Genomic DNA, 17,225 nt, shown 5'->3' with positions numbered 1-17,225 from the left:
GCAGGCGGAGAAGGGACCTCCGGTGAGTGTACCTTTTAAAATACTATACATGGTTTAAAAGCAAGCATGTGAAAGGATTACTTTGCCCTGGCATTCGCGGTTCTCCTGGATATACTCCCAAAGCCTTTGCAAAAGGTTTCTGGGGAGGGCAGCCTTATTGCATCCTTCATGGTAGGACACTTTACCACTCCAGGCCAGTAACACGTACTCGGGAATCATTGTACAACAAAGCATTGCAGTGTATGTTTGCTGGCGTTCAAACAACATCCGTTCTTTATCTCTCTGTGTTATCCTCAGGAGAGTGAGATATAATTCATGGTCACCTGGTTGAAATAGAGTGCTTTTCTTCAGTGGACACTCAGAGGAGCCCATTCCTGCTGGGCTGTTTGCCTGTGGCTAAACAGAAATGTTCCCCGCTGTTAGCCACAGGGAGGGGGGAAGGTTGAGGGGGTAGCCACGCGGTGGGGGGAGGCAAAATGCGACCTTGTAACGAAAGCACATGTGCTATGTATGTAATGTTAACAGCAAGGTTTACCCTGAAAGAGTGTAGCCACTGTTTTATAAAATGTGTCTTTTTAAATACCGCTGTCCCTTTTTTTTTCTCCACCAGCTGCATGTGTTTCAATGATCACAGGATCTTCTCCTTCCCAGAGGCTAGTGAAGCTTAGAAAGAAAAAAAAACGCACTCGCGATAAAATGTTCTCCGAACTCATGCTGTCCTTCCACACTGACAGAGCACAGACGAATGCGTGGAGGCAAATAATGTCAGAGTGCAGGAAAGCACAAAATGACCGGGAGGAGAGGTGGCGGGCTGAAGAAAGTAAGTGGCGGGCTGAAGACAGGGCTGAAGCTCAAATGTGGCGGCAGCATGATGAGAGCAGGCAGGATTCAATGCTGAGGCTGCTGGAGGACCAAACCAGTATGCTCCAGTGTATGGTTGAGCTGCAGCAAAGGCAGCTGGAGCACAGACTGCCACTACAGCCCCTGTGTAACCAACCGCCCTCCTCCCCAAGTTCCATAGCCTCCACACCCAGACGCCCAAGAACGCGGTGGGGGGGCCTCCGGCCAACCAGCCACTCCACCACAGAGGATTGCCCAAAAAAAAGAAGGCTGTCATTCAATAAATTTTAAAGTTGTAAACTTTTAAAGTGCTGTGTGGCATTTTCCTTCCCTCCTCCACCACCCCTCCTGGGCTACCTTGGTAGTCATCCCCCTATTTGTGTGATGAATGAATAAAGAATGCATGAATGTGAAGCAACAATGACTTTATTGCCTCTGCAAGCGGTGATCGAAGGAAGGAGGGGAGGGTGGTTAGCTTACAGGGAAGTAGAGTGAACCAAGGGGCAGGGGGTTTCATCAAGGAGAAACAAACAGAACTTTCACACCGTAGCCTGGGCAGTCATGAAACTGGTTTTCAAAGCTTCTCTGATGCGTACCGCGCCCTCCTGTACTGCCCTGGTGTCTGGCTGCGCGTAACCAGCAGCCAGGCGATTTGCCTCAACCTCCCACCCCGCCATAAACGTCTCCCCCTTACTCTCACAGATATTGTGGAGCACACAGCAAGCAGTAATAACAGTGGGAATATTGGTTTCGCTGAGGTCTAAGCAAGTCAGTAAACTGCGCCAGCGAGCTCTTAAACGTCCAAATGCACATTCTACCACCATTCTGCACTTGCTCAGCCTGTAGTTGAACAGCTCCTGACTACTGTCCAGGCTGCCTGTGTATGGCTTCATGGGCCATGGCATTAAGGGGTAGGCTGGGTCCCCAAGGATACATATAGGCATTTCAACATCTCCAACAGTTATTTTCTGGTCTGGGAATAAAGTCCCTTCCTGCAGCTTTTGAAACAGACCAGAGTTCCTGAAGATGCGAGCGTCATGTACCTTTCCCGGCCATCCCACGTTGATGTTGGTGAAATGTCTCTTGTGATCCACCAGAGCTTGCAGCACTATTGAAAAGTACCCCTTGCGGTTTATGTACTCCGTGGCTTGGTGCTCCGGTGCCAAGATAGGGATATGGATTCCGTCTATGGCCCCACCACAGTTCGGGAATCCCATTGCAGCAAAGCCATCCACTATGACCTGCACATTTCCCAGGGTCACTACCCTTGATATCAGCAGATCTTTGATTGCGTGGGCTACTTGCATCACAGCAGCCCGAACAGTAGATTTGCCCACTCCAAATTGATTCCCAACTGACCGGTAGCTGTCTGGCATTGCAAGCTTCCACAGGGCTATCGCCACTCGCTTCTCAACTGTGAGGGCTGCTCTCATCTTGGTATTCATGCGCCTCAGGGCAGGGGAAAGCAAGTCACAAAGTTCCATGAAAGTGCCCTTACGCATGCGAAAGTTTCGCAGCCACTGGGAATCGTCCCAGACCTGCAACACTATGCGGTCCCACCAGTCTGTGCTTGTTTCCCGAGCCCAGAATTGGCGTTCCACAGCATGAACCTGCCCCATTAGCACCATGATGCATGCATTGGCAGGGCCCATGCTTTCAGAGAAATCTGTGTCCATGTCCTGATCACTCATGTGACCGCGCTGACGTCGCCTCCTCGCCTGGTATCGCTTTGCCAGGTTCTGGTGCTGCATATACTGCTGGATAATGCGTGTGGTGTTTAATGTGCTCCTAATTGCCAAAGTGAGCTGAGCGGCCTCCATGCTTGCCTTGGTATGGCGTCCGCACAGAAAAAAGGCGTGGAATGATTGTCCGCCGTTGCTTTGATGGAGGGAGGGGCGACTGACGACACGGCTTACAGGGTTGGCTTCAGGGAGCTAAAATCAACAAAGTGGGTGGCTTTACATCAAGGAGTATTTCAGGCAGGACTTCACGGAGGGTTCCAATAAGAAATGGTGCACCTAAGTTATTGTTCTTATTGGAACAAGGAGGTTAGCCTGGCCTCTGATTGACACATGGCTAGATTTACCTCGTTGCAACTTCTCTGTGAGTGACTGCATGGTGACCTAGAGGAATGAGTCCCCTAGACAGGGGAGGAGGCAAATGAGTACAAAACAAATCTGGTCTATTTCTTGTTTTGATCCACTCCATCTATCTTTTACATCTTTGGCTAGCAGCAGACGGTGCAGAAGGACTGCATGCCATCCACATCTCATGGCTGCTCGGCAGAAGATGGTACAGTACGACTGCTAGCCATCCTCATCTCTTGCCTGCCCGGCAGAAGATGGTACAGTACGACTGCTAGCAATCCGTATCGCCTGCCTGCTCACCATAAGACGGTTCAATAGGACTGACTGCAGGACTAAAGAGAATGACCTGGTCAAGTCACTCCAAATTTAGTCCCTGCACCCATGTCTGCCCAGGCGCTCCCCGCCGATGTGGCCAGGAGCACCTCGGACATGACGATGACAGCTACCAGTCATATTGCACCGTCTGCTGCCACAAGGCAAGGGGTTGCTGCTACTGTGTAGCAATGCCGTACCGCGTCTGCCAGCACCCAGGAGACATAGGGTGACGGTTACCTGAGCGGGCTCCATGCTTGCCGTGGTATGGTGTCTGCACAGAGGGAGGGAGGGAAGGGGGGCCTGACGATATGTACCCAGAACCACCCGCGACAATGTTTTAGCCCCATCAGGCATTGGGATCTCAACCCAGAATTCCAATGGGCAGCGGAGACTGCGGGAATGTGGGATAGCTATCCACAGTGCAATGCTCCGGAAGTCGACTCTAGCCTCGGTACTGTGGAAGCGCTCCGCCGAGTTAATTCACTTAATGCACTTAGAGCATTTTCTGTGGGGACACACACACTCGAATATATAAAACCGATTTCTAAAAAACCGACTTCTATAAATTTGACCTTATTCCGTAGTGTAGACATACCCTTAGGGACATCCAGCGCATGGGGTTGCATCCTTGACCATCTTCGCTACTTGTCATTGATGACCCTATGACCCATCAATGACAAAACTCCCACTGATTTCACCCTATAAATCTTAATTCCCTCTCTGGTCTGCTCATGGGACAGCTCAGCTATATGTTGCCCATTACTAAAACGGGGCTGAAAAATACAATCAAGCCCTACGTTTTGATCTTTCTTAAAGGGTAGGAGTACTCACTTTCTCTCCCTTTCTATGTTTGCACAGGTATTAGATTTGTGTACACTTTAGCAGCTAATCAAGATGTCAGATCACCCACTAAACATGGAGGTTTTATTTCAGCAAGTAGTATTTTCATACATTTCTAGATGAACGTTTGCATTTTTCATAATAACCAAAATATATTTTATTACATTTAAAGCTCTTCCATTGTCTTTACTTCCTGAATGCCCTCTCCTTAATTGAGATGCAGAAAGATTGCATGAAATCGTTACTAAACCTTCTAAGGAGAATACTACATATGTATTAAATGCATCTCTTTGTTACAAGAGGATAATAATAAAAAAAACATCATAATACGAGTCACAACATGGTGATCTCCACTTACTGTAATTTCTTTGTAAAACTAAACAAAGTTAAATAAGTTGGCTTCTAGTAAGGCAAATGAAGCACCAAGCTCTAAACTGGTATGCACTGCATCACCTAAACCCACCTGAGATCTGATATACTATTTCTTTTCATAGATGAGTTGCGAAGTATCACTGAGTGATGTCGTGCACAATACTCCCTAATGATTCAAACAGACATTGGTAGGTTTCATCCTAATTATGTTAATCAGTTATACTGTTTACCTGATCAGATGACTCTGGGCATGATTTATACTGGCATGAAAACAAGAACTTTGGAAAAGTACAGCAATGAGCAAAAAGATGTAATCACAGGAAAACAAACTTTTCAGAACAGATTTTCTTTCTTCGTCTTGATATTTGTTCCCCAAAATAAAGGCTGTTTCTCCTTGGAAGAGATGGGAACATGGATATGACCCTAAAGAACAAGGATGCCTCAGTGGATAGTCCCTGAAAATAAAGATTTATGGTCAGATCCTCAGCTGGTGTAAATCAGCAGAATTTCAGTGAGGTCTGACTGATTTCTCTTCGACCATGCTCATTCTATTTGGGGGGGATGGGGGAATATTTTCATAATTATGAACTCGGATCATTTTTTCCCCTTTATATATCTTATCTAGGCATGAAACCAATGAATGCTTCCTCTGAAGTTTCTGAGAATACAATGTGACTAAGGTGAGCATGAGTGGACCATGATAGACAACTTGTCCATGGTTATTATGTCATCCATATCTTTGTGCGTGCTATCTGTATTTTGACCCTTATTTTTAAAAAGCACCTCGATGCAGCCTCTGTTTTTGCACCTTCATTTTTGCACCCACAAGTAGTAGTGAGAGAACTATAAAATAAGCCCACAGAATTGCCAAGACATCATATTACCCAATTTGTGAGAAGAATTACCCCAGAGAGAGGTAGGTAGGTAGATATCTAAGTGTTGTGAGACATGCCGGCAATTATTTCTGGGCACAAAATCATATGCACTAATTTGGAGACAACTTTTCCAAATCAAGCCCTTTATATTTCATATTACTAATATTGTGCTAAATTATTTTTTTGGATGCATATAGCTGTCACCCAATAGCATAAATAATTCAATTGTGGATACCACCTGACACTGCTTTAAAAACTGATTCATTCGATTCCAATATTGATCGCCCAGGGACTCTCACTAATGAGGAGGAATGGGGGAAACATAAGCCCTTGCTAGTAAACCCAAAACCTTTAAAGATTATTTTAGTACGTTACCAACTTCTTAGTGTAATTTAATTCAAGTACATGTAACTCTTAAAAATCTGATTTTCTTGATAACCAGAGCTGGTTTATATACTTGACATTGCTTGATACTGTTGATATTGTGCATAAGGGCACCTATTAGTACCATCCTCTTAATATATATGAGATATTTCACTCACTCACTCGCTCAGTAAAAGCTTTTTGTTCTTTTATAAAGGCTACTTAATGTAAATTGTAGATATCAATGACTGGGGACATCTTTCTTCAGTCTGACCCACATCCTAAGCTGTTGCCAAGGAGCTCAGGATGGAGAAGATTGTAAAGGGTGGGTAAGCAGGCTGCTCTAATTTGCACTGGTAACTATCACAGTTCAAGGCAACTATGCCTGTATTCCCTCTCCATGGTCCAGCAAGGACATCCACTCTCAGGTTTCTGGTTCTCCAGTCATTACCTCTCTTGGGAACACACACACACACACACACACACACACACACACACACCTCTCCTGACTGGGATATTTCCAGGCCCCACAGTTCCCTGCCTACCTGTGAATTCCCCAGCAAAGTCAGACTGCCTCAACAGGCCTGCTCTACTTTTCACTTCAGAAGCTATAAACAGCACAATTGCCTATAGGTATAAGTTACCACAGAGCCCTTGCTAAGCAAGCACGTTTATTTTTAAGGTAAAAGCATTGCAGAGAAAACACATTAAAAGCACTAAAAGAACCCTTCCCTAAGGACTGGGAATTCCCCTGGGAGGGACAGAAGGTCCTGTCCATTTGCTGGGTCAGAAAGCAAGCTCTGAGTCAGTTTAAACTCAGGACTTTTGGATAAATAACCTTTCTTTGTTTGCTGGTCTCCAGAAAATCCAGTTTGAATCAGTTTATGCAAGTCTCACCAGGTGATAGCACCTATCATAGAATCATAGAATCATAGAATATCAGGGTTGGAAGGGACCCCAGAAGGTCATCTAGTCCAACCCCCTGCTCGAAGCAGGACCGATCCCCAATTAAATCATCCCAGCCACGGCTTTCTCAAGCCTGACTTTAAAAACTTCTAAGGAAGGAGATTCCACCACCTCCCTAGGTAACGCATTCCAGTGTTTCACCACCCTCATAGTGAAAAAGTTTTTCCTAATATCCAACCTAAACCTCCCCCACTGCAACTTGAGACCATTACTCCTCGTTCTGTCATCTGCTACCATTGAGAACAGTCTAGAGCCATCCTCTTTGGAACCCCCTTTCAGGTAGTTGAAAGCAGCTATCAAATCCCCCCTCATTCTTCTCTTCCGCAGGCTAAACAATCCCAGCTCCCTCAGCCTCTCCTCATAAGTCATGTGTTCTAGACCCCTAATCATTTTTGTTGCCCTTCGCTGGACTCTCTCCAATTTATCCACATCCTTCTTGTAGTGTGGGGCCCAAAACTGGACACAGTACTCCAGATGAGGCCTCACCAATGTCGAATAGAGGGGAACGATCACGTCCCTCGATCTGCTCGCTATGCCCCTACTTATACATCCCAAAATGCCATTGGCCTTCTTGGCCTCTTGTGTTCATTTGCCTAATGAGTTTAACCTGAGTTCATTTGCCTAATTATCCCCCACCCCCACTGCTCTTAGTTCCTGGAGGGCTGTGGTCCCCCTCCCTTATGGAATTACATATAATCCCTGGTTTGTCAGGCATTAGCAACTCTTAGAGAGAGGACCAGAAAGATCATTAATCTTTTCTTATATGAAGATTTCTATGCTGAATGGAACATTGAAAAAAACATCCGTTTGTGAAGGGCTGCTACTAGGCCTCTGTGCCACTTATGCCTTCAAAATCAGCGTTCAACAGAAGTTAAGTGATGCTTAGGGCTCGTGCTGGCAGCTCTAAACAAGGATGTATATGTTCCATGCCTATCTCCAATGCACTATTTTGAATATGGGCACCATGAAGTATGGAAGAGTCAAAATATTTGGACCAGACTGTGATCCAGACCAAACTATTGCATTGTCAGAAATAAATCTACATAATAAGTCTTGTGAATTAACTGGGGTGATGTTTTCTACTAGTTAGGTACTGAATGAACTTGATAACTTTGGCCCCAGTTCAGCGAGATACATAAGGACATGTAGAACTAAGCATGAGTGGTCTCAGTGATTTCAATGGGGCTGCTCACATGCTTAAGTGTTTTATAGAATCAGGTCCTTAATGCATGAGACTTTTCATCTGTTCTAACTTGATCTACCTATTCAGCTCTTCTTTAATTGGGTGACTATTCTTTGGTTTTTTAATCAATTTTTAATGTAACTCGATATGTGCCATTTAATGATCTCATATTTCCTTATGTGAAACAAACCACGCTCCTTCTCTTGTAGTTTCTTTTAGTAGATTTCTCTCTTATTTGCTTAAGGTAATAGATATGGTTAGTTCAGTATGTGTGGTATTATCTTGCATTTACTACAGGAAAGAGCTAACATATTGCATAGTGGGCCTGATCCAATACCCACTGAAGTCAGTGGAAGACTTTGCATTGATTTGAATGGGTGCTGGATCCAGCCAACACTGAGCTTAGCTAAAGCAAATCTTAGTTATTTAATGCAGCTAGTAAGCTCTAAAGCACCATTGTTGTATCTTTTGTTATACATATCACAGAAGTGATGACAGCAGCCCTCATTGATTCATACATCAACTTGTGATATTTGGCTCAGTCCACAAAGCTGCAGAAAAGGTATGGGAAGCCATAGAACGATGAAGTATGGCACGATTCATGATGGTGTGCGCTTTATATACTACTATTCACTTCAGTGTTATTCTCACACTGATATCAAGGTTAGGTTTTGGGGAGGTTTTTTTTGCATGCATGTGAAAGGAAAATCCTGGGTTGTGTCCAGCAGGGTAGTCTAGTCTGGATTCAATCTGAAACCAAAACCACCTCCTTATTGTGTCTTTTTTTCATTTTGACATACTACCTTTTCTTTTAGAGGCAGAATTACGATTTCTACCCCACCTCCTCTACTCCTCCAAACTCAGCATGGGAGGAATTCAGCCTGGGCAGAAGGCCAATTGCAAAATGATCATTTATGAGAACTATGGGCAATGGACCAGATCCTCAGCTGGTGTAAAGCAGCATAACTCCACTGAAGTAATTGATTTACACCCAGTGAGCCTCTAGCTCCATAACGTTAGAGCGAACTGATCTTAAATTCCCAATAATCGTACAAAACATTTAAGAGTAAAACAAATTGACTCGTACTTCAGTATTTTATCTGTAGCCATGTTTTATTTTCTGTATGTTTTTAGATTGTTTAAATAGCTATGGAACCATATTAACATATGGAACTGCAATTTTGTTTTATTCATGTCAGTGTACTTTATCAGTTGAAGCTGACAGCTGTGGCTTTTGAGCATGATGGTAATGCAGTAATTAAATGTATATGAGAGCAAATGCAAAGTCTAAAAATGTATAACTATCTTCAGAGGTAATGTATATATTTCCAGAATAAATCAATTAGTGTTTATTTATGAATGATATGTCTTGAAGCTACAAGTTTATAATATTTCTGACTGGTTGCAATGAAAGTTATTTAGTATTAGCCAGACAAGAACAAACTACTTTGTCTGCCCAAGTGTTTATCACATAAAACCTAATCTGAAATAGCACCTGAATATAAAGAATATAAATCTACCAGATAGATATAAACAGTGTGTCCCAAAAGGCAAAACAACTTGTGCAATTGTCAGTCCAGACAAGAAAAGCTGTTCCAAGATTTGTTTTTCAGCACCAGATTATATAGCATGTCCAAACAGAACAAATGAAAGTATGCTGCATCTAAATTAGACCTCTTCCAATGGCAAGATTACTTTACATCAACAGAAACATTGATCGGCGTTAACAGCATCAACTAAATGTGACAGCAGAACCTGCTGGAGAATTTAGAAAGCCATTCATATACCTAACCCTGTCCCCCACAAATCCTTGAGGTAAAAACATGTGACTGATGGGTATTGAGTTAGAAGGACAATGACAAATCTCACTGCTCCTGTAAGGTTAATCTGTTAAGAAATTCATAATGATATCTGGTAACTATGTTCAGATGTTATGAAAAGTAGCCTATTACAGTCTACAGCTCAGTTCATCTGTTCTTGACAAGCCATTACTGTAGCTACTATTTTTATTATAGCATTTATTTACTGTATACTTGGACAGAACCTTATGATCTAAAAACATCCATATATTTTCAGTTTAGTAAATCCTAACACACAAAGGTTGATTCACTGTTTATTGATTTATTGTCCGTTAAAAGTGATCAACAAAGGGAAATATTAAAAAAGCGATGTGTTCAATTGTGCTTATTTTACTATGTACAAAGAAGGCCCAAAAGGTTTAAGTATGCCTGTTTTTTTAATCATAGATTACATTGTCTTGTCTTTGGTTTAGCTGGAGGTCTCCTTGTAGGAGCAAAGAAACACAATGAGCGCTTTTCAGGCTTTAGTTGAAGGGTGCAGAGTGGGTGATTTGAATCTTTGCAAATGAGATCGTTGTTTTTCAGGCACTTGAGTTAAAGGCCTTAAATTAAAAACCTCTGCCTCTCTCAGTTGCTCAGATTTATGTTCCTTGTTAGATGCAATTTCATAAAGTTCCTAGTTCTCCAGTCGTCCACTGAGACTCCAAGGGAGACATGGGTAGGCAATTCCTGAACTTCTAAGGGAAAGGAACAAGCAGGAAAAAATGAAGAAGAAAAAAACACTTAATAATGAGCTCCCCATGCTTCATCTTTTCAAGACTTCTTTATAATTCATAAAGAGAAGCAGGGGAGGGCAAAGTTCATCCCTCCAGGATATTGCAGGTCACTTTTAAGGACGTGCTCCTGAGGGATGTTATGCATTTGCAACTCTGATTGATTTTACTGGGAGTTTGAGTTGGTGAGCACCAGGATCAGGCTGTGACACTATACCCCATATTCATCCTAGTAATATTATTATATGATATGATTATGGCATAATTATGATGCATTTTGTATAGGATGGGTCATGTAAGATGTCTGTGAAAAAGTTATGATTTACTGAATGTGCTTATCCTATTTGTATGCATGTATCATTTTTGTATCTGAAGTTATGAATATTGACTATGTATCTATATTTCAAATGTAGTTACACCTGGGCGACATCCACTAGGCAAGATGCTTCTAGTCTAGATATTCAAGGGCCTATTCAAGGTAATGGGCCATTAGGAAAAACAATAGGCCTTAGGGAGAAGCTTGTCCCCCCCCACCCCGGTGAGCCTTCCTGAGAATGCCCAGACAGCCTGTAAGTAATGGCTACTATGATTCAGCAGAGCATGCAAGGGCATATGACCAGACCACATGACAATGATCTCCATTTTGGGTACCTGTATTTTTCCAAAACTGGGCTGGGAACTGATTTTGAAACAAAGGGTTTCCGCCCGATGTTAAAGTTATATAAGGTGGGGTGTAACTGTGACATCATCAAGGGCCTCCTCCTGGACTGGGGGAAGTGCTGGTCCCAGGCTAAAAGGGTTTCTAGCCTGTGTATGGAAACCTTGTGAACTGCTTATATCAGCAGCCAGAGTAAGAGACTGCTAATTCATATCCAATCTATCTAGCATTTCAGGCTTAATTTGTGGTTTTGTTTATTTGCTAGGTAATCTGCTTTGGTCTGTTTGCTATCATTTGTAATCACTTAAAATCTATCTTTTTGTAGTTAATAAACTTGTTTTACATTTTAAGCTAAACCAGTGTGCCTTTGATTGAAGTGTCTGGGGAAAATCTCACCTTGGTTTAACACACGCTTATTGTGCATATTCCTCCCCACATTAAGGGGAGGTGAACTGGGTAATAAATTCATACTGGTCTCGGTTTTGATCAGGGCAGGACAGTACAGCTCTGGGGTCCCGGGCTGGGAGTTATTTTGGCTGTAGCCTCTCTATTGTTGGTTCATGTAGTGGCCCAGTCAGCCTGCATGTAACTGCAGCTGGGTGTGTCCCTGCCTGTGTGAATGCCGGTGGAAGTGTAGGACCAGGAGCAGTCCATAGCTTGTCACAGCAGCCCAGTGCTGAGAGGGAGTCCAGACTGGTGAGTCAGAGGGCTCAATGGTACCCCAGTTCCAGGTGGCACCCCGGGGGGACCCCATCACACAGACCTTCGATGCATCCTGTAGTACTGTAGTACATTTTTGGGGCCTACTGTGAAACTATCTTTTAACCTTGCAAATGTCAGAATGTCAGGGTTTCTTAAATGCACATTGAAATCCAGACTCTTGGTACTTTCCCCCAGTTTAATTATGTTTCAGTTCTGATCAATAACTTTGCAATCAATACCATTAAAAATGAAATAAGATGGGGGGGGGGAGATTTTAAACAATCATGGTCAATCCCTCAGCTGGTGTAAAACAACATCGTTCAGTTGAAGACAATGTTGCTATGCCAATTTATACCAGGTGGCCCGAGGTAGCTAATGAACAAATTCGAATCCATGGTAAATTTGCATATGCTTTTGATTTTAAGTGATATTTGCCCTTCATTTCCCCCTCCCCACTTTTGCAGATATATCAATTAACTAAAAATAGACAAAAAACTAAATGTAAAAAGGGCCTATGTGCTATGTTCTAGGTAAACAACAGTTGATCAACTTACTATAGCTGTCCAGTCAGAAATAACATCATGATTGTACTAGCAAAACCAGGCCCTCATTCTCCACATTGTCAAATCTGAGTCAATCTTTAAGCAGAAGGGAACATTTGAAATTTGCAGAAAGACTTGACACAGGTCATGAGACTGCTCCAAGTGCACACAATGATATGGGACTGGAAATATGTTTGAAATCCTCTATATTCTGGAGTAAAATCAGGATAGTCTTCCTAGTAGCCAAAGAATCTCAGAACCATTTTCAGAGGCTCACGCCTCTTCTGCTCTCTATCAGATGAAAAGGGGAGGGTGGTGGGAGGAAAGTAGTGATAAGACGCAAGACCGTAAATCACTGCTTTTAATGAAAAAAGTAGATAGGTCCCATTTGGATGACTGACACGGAGCCCACAGAGATACCAGTTCTCGATGGTGATTTTATTTGGGTATTGTAACCTTGTTGAAAAAACTCTCCTGTACTTGATTGTGTTCCTGAATGACTAATCACTCTGAAATCACTACAGTGAGCCTCAGAGACATTAGCTACTGCAGTTGGAAAGATTAATCTTGAACTGTCTTCCCTCTGCATTGAGACGTTCTTCAGGAAAGTACAAAATCTACACAGAGCATACAATCCAAAGCTATTCTATGCCTTAAATTAGTAAGCAAGCCAGCAATCATTGAAAATACATTCTTCTTTGCGTAATGGACACACCACATATAGGAAGTTTTTGTTCGCTTTTTTGGTACAATGCCAGGGGTTAAATTAAAAATTAAATGGAATTATGTCCCATCAGGCACGATATGAGAGTAAGTGACACAATATAACCCAATATAAAAAGAGGAAATGTGTAGATGTTTTCTTTTAAATAGATGTAATTTTTGTTACATAGTTCCTATTCTACCTACTACCAGTCTTCTACAAGTGTCATAGATAAGAGGATGTGAAATGCACAAAAAGAACTGCTAATTATTATTAAATATTTATATTTCAGTAATGCCTAGAAGACTTTGATCTGGTCAGGGCCCCATTGCATTAGGTGTTGTACAGACATGTAGTAAAAGCTCATCCCTGCCCCATTTTTAAAGTAAAAATGCGAAAATGGGAGAAAAACAAATGGACAGGGGGAAAGGAGGACAGGGTAACATTAGAAAATATTTTTGCATAGATTAGCTACATGTACATTTACAGTTCACTCAGTGCTGTAAAATACATCCTAGAGAGCAAATACTAAAGCAGGTTGAAAAATGAAAACAAAAATAACTCAAAAATGTGTGAAAAATTTCAACGGTGCTCCAATTTCTCAGGGTTTGAAATTGAACCATTTGTCTTTTTCTGTGTGTGTGAGAGATTTTTTTATTTATTTATTGAGAGTTAAAGTTTTCATTGTTTACTGAAAACTCGTTTTCAATCAGTTTACCAAAAAAGCTGGGTTTTGGTAAATGAAAAATGTACACCATTTCAGGACCAGGTTTGATATTGTTTTTAATATAAACCTCACAACAAATCTTAGGAAAAACAACACATTTTCTAAAAGCCGATAGGATTTTTTTAAATTTTCTGTTTTAAAAAAAGGCCATTTCTTAACTAACCCATACCCCCTCTTTTTGGTCAAAGTATTTCAACCTGTTCTAGAGAGATATGTGGTCTAGGAGCAGCAGCATCTGACAGAAGGTAATAGGCCCAGCAGAAAATCTAAATAGAACTAATCTGTCTAGCTATAAATGCATATTTCCTTCTAATCATCAATTTAGCTGTTTATCTGGGACCACCACAGAATCAGTTCATAAAAAATGAAGAACAGTATTGTGTGAAAAGAGAAAAGACAGCCATGATATTGGCAAAAGAACTCAACCAGACTTATGATTTAAGCTTTCTGGAGCAGGGACTGTCTTTTTGTTCTGTGTTCATATAGCACCTAGCTCATTGGGGTCCTGGTCTATGACTAGGGCTCCTATGATAATGCAAATCAACAACAGTAACAATGATTGATCATTATCTAGAACACCTGTCACGAGAAAAGATCTGTAAAATTCCTGCTAACACCTACAAGCAAGAAAAGAAAGATAATTCTTCACTAAGATACATTGAAATGGACAACAAAGGATGTTGTAAAGTTTTGGGCCAAATTAATCAAAGCCTGAAATGGTTGGTACAAAAAAGAAAATCAGGTGAAAAGTTAGGCCTGGAAAAATCACTGAAGAATTAAGATGGTTCATTGGGGGTTGTATTTCTGTAAATGTTCTTGGAAAAAGCAAGAGCAAATCAAAGTATACTGAATCAGAAGGTGCAACCTTGTGTATTATGAGGAGTGGGGGGCTTCTTCTGGAAAACAGGTGCTGCATCATAGGTTGATTTATCAAGAGGAGAATGACACCAAACATTCTTCTGCACTGTCTACAAGGATATTTAACAAAAAAAAGAGTAATCTGAAGAACTTATTAGGATAAAGTGCGGCCCCTTCAGAGCCTTGACCTCTACCTCACTGAGAAAAGAAGGGGTAAAGACAAATCTTATACAACCACTAAAGGTAGTCTGTGGTATGAAGCATTTGTATGTATATGTATATGTATATGAAGCATGCCACCTGTCAGTCATGGAAACCCACCCTAAGGAGTTTCTGCATACATGTATGGCCTTTTTGATGTCATTCCCAAAGAGGCAGAGGCAGATCAACTGGCAGGAAGGCAGTATCCAGCAGCTATGTAGCTTAACTTCTGGATTCCAGATGTGCTCCTTGGCCATTAAACCAGATTGGTCCACAGAGCTTCAGGTGGCTTTCTGCATTGTGGGGCTAGGATGTGTCCCATATAACTGCCACATGGGGAATGATTTGAATGGGTAGGTTTGGTAAGTACTAATGTTGTTAACTAATCAATGTATCCATTTTAGGGGGCTCTACAGGGCTCACCACCCTAATATCCAATGATGCTTAAAGATAAAATCAACTATGTAATAGTAACCAGAAGAAAAATACAAATTATTTTGTAAAGTGTGAATGTACCCTAACTTCTTAAACTCTACAGACAGACAGCTGCTCTAAACTAATGGATGTTACTTATAATGTAAGATTGGTTGAAAATATAACAGATCATATAACAGCAAATGAACTAATACATTTTCATCAACTTTTGAAATGAGTAATTTATCTTCTGGGCTATGTACCGAATCATGACACCAAACGATAAGTTTTCTCTCTTTTACTGTCAAACTAAATCTCAGTCAAGCCCCACTTTACTGGGAATCCAAGTGAGGAGTGTGTTTTACTCCTGAGTGAAAATGTAAGGGAGGCTGGCTTGCTGGCTTTGCCCTAAATGGTTTTAATCTTTTGGAGGCACGGCTTAAATGAAAACGTATGGCAGTGTCATCTTAGAACAGTAAAGCACAGACCCATAAACAATTGACTCAGATACCATTGACTCAGAGTGTTACCAGTAAAGTGGGAATGTTCTGCTTGTGATGACTTTATTTACCCACTTTACCTCTCCACATAAAACATTAACATTCTCTGGGCATCTTTAGCCCTCTGGGCCATTTTAGTTAAGTGTATGCATTTCTTTTTATTACCCTCTTCTAAGTACAATCAACCTTCCCTCACAACACACAATGAAAACCCAGGCCTGTGTTAACCCTTAGTAAACTATATCTAACCTCCAGGTGCATGCTGGCCTGACTAATAGATGAGACCTATTGGGGGATGGGAGGCAGGGCCTTGGAATGTGGGGCTTTCTGGCTTCTACAAGGGAGATTCTTGCCTGGAAAGAGTTCCTCCCACCCATCCTTTCCGTAGGCGTGCACTCTTCATGTTATACTCACACTGTGTCCTACGTTCCCATCATCTGTTTTTGACCCCTCCCACCAGGGACCCGACTACCATGCCCACCTTATTCTCTATGACCTGTCAGGACAAACAAACAGAGTACCAATCCATCTTTTCAGTTCCAGCCAGCCTAGCAGCTGTTGTGGAATGTGGGCCAGACTGGGCTTGCTGATAGCCTGCCCTTTTAATGCATCTGTGTTAAAATCCATGGTTGTATTTATATGTGAGGCTTCTGATTGATTTCTCAAAACAAAGACATCCATGTTTATATCCAGAGTGAAAGAATATCATCTACCGAACACATGCTGAGCAACCTTACAACAACAAACTGGTTTGTGCTTATTTTGAGGGGGGAAAATGAACTTAATGAAACAGATTTAAATTCCCATTTGAAGTATCCAAGGGCTGTTAGGATATAGATATTCAGGCCTGTCTGTAAAGGCCTATACTCTAAGAATTTAGGTGTATTCTTATCACTTAGCTAGTTATAGAGGTATAAAAGAAAGAATCAAAATCACTGTCTGCCGGTGTAAGGTCCTTCTCTTACTGTGACAGTCTGAGGCCCTGTGCTTAGGCTAAGATCTTTGGCTAAGCAGCAGAGGCAGCCATAAGCTGGGAAGCTAAGGATCACATCCTCACATTCCAAACTAGTCACATTGAAAGAAGGTGCTATTGGGCTGTTAGGAATACAATCCTGTCCTGATAATGCCTATTGCCTCCAGAGAAAGGGAAGTGCCTAGAAGATGTAAAAGGAAACTTAGTTTGATAGCATCCTGTCTGGCAAGAACTCACTTATCAATAGCTGGGATGTGAAATCCTCATTTCTGTGTTTGTTCTATCACTGTAGTCCCCATTTCCCTATTGTTTGTCTGCATAATCTCTGTCTGGTTCTGTGATTGTTTCCGTCTGCTGTATAATTAATTTTGCTGAGTGTAAACTAATTAAGGTGGTGGGATATAATTGGTTACATAATCATGTTACAATATGTTAGGATTGGTTAGTTAAATTTCACTAAAGTGATTGGTTAAGGTATAGCTAAGCAGAAGTCAAGTTTTACTATATAGTCTGCAGTCAATCAGGAAGTGTGTG

The sequence above is a fragment of the Eretmochelys imbricata genome, chromosome 9, assembly GCF_965152235.1.
Source record: "Eretmochelys imbricata isolate rEreImb1 chromosome 9, rEreImb1.hap1, whole genome shotgun sequence".
NCBI lineage: Eukaryota > Metazoa > Chordata > Testudines > Cheloniidae > Eretmochelys > Eretmochelys imbricata.
Note: the sequence above shows the minus strand (reverse complement) of the source record.